Source organism: Schistocerca cancellata, chromosome 10 (assembly GCF_023864275.1).
Source record: "Schistocerca cancellata isolate TAMUIC-IGC-003103 chromosome 10, iqSchCanc2.1, whole genome shotgun sequence".
Lineage (NCBI taxonomy): Eukaryota > Metazoa > Arthropoda > Insecta > Orthoptera > Acrididae > Schistocerca > Schistocerca cancellata.
The window spans coordinates 188,398,421-188,402,142 of record NC_064635.1 but is presented as its reverse complement, the minus strand read 5'-3'; the positions used below and the strand labels follow the sequence as shown (position 1 = coordinate 188,402,142).

The 3,722-nt window shown below is 45.5% G+C and overlaps 1 non-coding gene across 1 annotated transcript; it reads left to right on the top strand.

Moving 5' to 3' along the window:
• Positions 1–539: 539 nt before the first annotated feature.
• On the top strand, positions 540–613 carry Trnat-ugu (transfer RNA threonine (anticodon UGU)). The gene has a single exon. It is a non-coding gene; the product is annotated as a tRNA-Thr (tRNA).
• The last annotated feature ends 3,109 nt before the right edge of the window (positions 614–3,722 follow it).

Here is a 3,722-nt window from a genome sequence, read left to right as displayed (position 1 = left end):
TTTTACAATGCAACAAACGGCTCTGATTACGTATTTGTTTATATGTTCAGATGTACTAACAAAACTAACGTGGTTCCATTTTTAAAAAAACGTAGGTTTGTGTTAAAAAAACATACTTCCGTGCATTTTTTTATGGTTTGTATTAAACAATTACACTAGCCCCTCTCCTCACGTTCGGTCTGTGGAATCGGTTCGTCAGTATTTGATGTGGTTTACGAAATATATCCAGCGGTAACGTTAGGTGACTCACCCTGTATACTAAGATGGTATCGGTTCTTTCGGACATGTCCGAAAGAACAGATACCATCTTAGTATACATATAGTTATATAGTTAAGGCTCACCGTCCACTTGACCATCTTCTTCTTCCATGCGAATGCACAGACAGTGCCGGAACTCTTACGGGAATCGGCAACGCGCCGCGAGTAATGAGTATAATGGGCGAGGGCACTACGAATGTAGTGAGGGACAAACGTTGAGAATGTGGGTTTCGCGGGAGGCGTGCCAGAGATAAATCCCTGCAGTCGCGCTATCCTCTGTGTCCTCGGTGGCTCAGATGGATAGAGCGTCTGCCATGTAAGCAGGAGATCCCGGGTTCGAGTCCCGGTCGGGAAACACAGTTTCATCTGTCCCCGTTGACGTATGTCAACGCCTGTAAGCAGCTAAGGGTGTTCATTTCATTGTAAGAGGACGCTTTATTGTCACCAGAGAATGCGATGCTTCAATCGGAGAAACGGCTGCTAGCGTAGGACAAAGGGTTTCGGCAGTGCAACGGGTGAGTGGCGAATGGTTAGAAGGCCGTAGAATACGACGAGATGGGTCGGGTCGCAGCGCCCAGACCTCTCCCCGAGAAGATCGACACGTCATCCGAATCGCACTTCAGGACAGATCTGAAGCCTCCTCAGCTGAGGCGCGACAGTGGAGCAGTGTAACACACAGTACACTATCAGGTGTGACAGTCCGTCGCCCTTTATTACGGCATGGGCTACGTGAGCGTCGTCCACTTCTCCGCCTGCCTGTGACGAATGTGCAGAAACCCGCTAGACAGGAATGGTGTATGAATGACGCTGCTAGGGACAGACAGTGTTTTCGGTCGACTCCAGGTTCAGTTTATTTGAAAATGATGGCCTCGTTTTGGTTCGCCTCAGACAGGGGAGTGTTATCACAGTGGCTGCATTCGCACAAGATATATAACGCCAGCTCAAGGCCTTATGGTGTCGGGTGTTATTGGGTACAACCTCAAACTACAGTTGGTGGATGTCCAGGGCACTGTGTGACCTACGAGAATTACATCCTGGGGCCCTTTCTACACAACGCACCAGACGCCATTTTTCAGCAAGACAGTTTCTGCACGAACACAAGCCTTCTTGGTGTCACTGCGTGTCAGCCTTTTGCCCTGACCCACCAGATATGTTGCCAAACGAAAATCTGTGGGATATGGTGAAACGATGGGTCCAGCGCTGTAACCCAGTGCCATTCACCACAGACGAACTTCGTAGCCAGGTGAATGCAGCAGGGATGGCTATACCACAGGACGCCATTCTCGCCTTATACTCGTCGATGCAATCACAAACGGTGCAAGTTATCAGCGCTCATGGCGGACCCTTTGCCTTCTAGCAACAGGACACATGCTGAACCGAGGTGACTGAAATGCTAATCATTTCTGTGGAACATCCTAATGTACATGTTTTGTGAATATGAACGTTGTATCTGTAGTTGTTTAAGGTGCTCCGTTTTGTCTGAACATGAGCGTATTAACTCGATCCATGTTGACTTAACGTTGTTATGCAGTATTTAAATAGTGGATTTGTACATGGTCGTAATTTACTTGCTCTCTTACATTGCGAATATTTCTCGTAAGAACTGACAGTTGGATTTACATTGACAGCTTTGTAGCTTTACCCATATCCGCTGTATCTTTACATTTGACTATACACTTCATATGAAGAATACATCGTTGTTCATCATATGAGACAGCAAGGATATAGCGACCAGACACAGATGCAGTATGTACATACGTTGTGAACGACTTAACGTAAATGTACTTCTGTATATTATATTCGATGTAAACTACTATCTAATTGACGACGTCTGTACTATGCATAATGATTGTACAAGAAACTGAGGATAATGCCAAAATAAGCTCGTAGTACAAAAAAATAATAAACTCTAAGCAGCTAACAGGGTCTAACTATGGATTAAAATGTCATACTGTGACTACACTATATTACGCTGCTGGGCCTGCAATGCGGAAATCACTCATTAAAACCTACAGGTCACTTCCCCTTAACATTGAGTCACGAAATTTGGCAAGCAGAAATGATTCACAGTGCAAGTAAAGGAAAATAAATGACAAAATTGTTAATTTGTTACTACACCACACGAAAACATTTTTCTTTTGTGCTTTGTTATCCGACTTCGAACTTAAAAATATTTTCGAAAGTTTTGCAAACCCTGGGACCGTCAATAAGATGCACCAATCGACGAGTCTCCGTAACTATTTTGTGGCACCTGAAGCTTTAGGCTTACAAACTAATCGTGCAACAAATAAGCAATTACTGGCAACTGAAATGTTCAAATGTGTGTGAATTCCTAAGGGACCAAACTGCCGACGTCATCGGACCCTAGACTTACACACTACTAACTAACTTAATCTTATGCTAAAAACAACACACACACACACACACACACACACACACACATGCCAGAGGGAGGACTCGGACCTCCGGTGGGAGGTGCCACGGAAGCAGTGACATGGCGCCTCAAACCGCGTGGCCACTCCGCGCGGCCTGGCAACTGAAGCGGATGCTTTATTCTGTTCATATGTTCCTCAGTTGGACATGTTCGCCTAATCAAATATTTTGTACACTTGTAAAATCATATATATTCCATATCAGGTAATTTTCCGTTTCGTACCTAGTCAGTTATATAATAAAACTTCTGAAGTTGGTATAAACGTCACGAGACTTGGAAAAAATCACAGCAGTATCAAGATTGGTGCCGTGAACTCTTTTCAACTTATTCGTCGATGCTCGCGAAGCTGCGGTCACTATTGAGCCACAGAGTAGTACTAACGTCTATCACTTGCACAGAAGCTTGGACAGATACGTACACGCTCTGGCAAAAACTGAATCACTCAGAATACACGGTGAGATGACAGCGTAACTTCGTGCACGCACACATCGTCAGCGAGTATGTGAATCATTAGAGCTACAATTCTATGTAACAGATCACTGTGGAAGACATGTTGATGCCGCGTACTCGTGTGAGACAGCGTTATCAGCAGCACCTGACAGTTTGGAACGGACCTCGATGTGGGTCTCCCTTAGGCCGGTTGGTCGCATCGAGCAATATCCAAATTTGTGAGGAATATGCCGATGGTGGACTGCATGGAGACATGACGACAGACGTCAGGAAAGGCATAATCGTTTTCAACGTTCCGCTCGATCACGTTCGATGGCCACGATGGAGGATCGCCGTTCTGTGCATAAGCTCGTCGTAACCCCTTTCTGTCGGTACCTGTTAACCTGAAACAAGCCAATGCCCTCCCTGCAACATTTAATTCGTTCTCCACATATAGGCGGAGACTAACAGTGACAGACTGCGGAATTATCGTCCCATGAGCAGGTCGCCATTAACACAACAACACTAATGGCTCCGTGTGGAGTGGTGCTGTGAACGGGAAGCATGGACTGCTTGTGTTCTGTGATGAATCGCGGTTCTG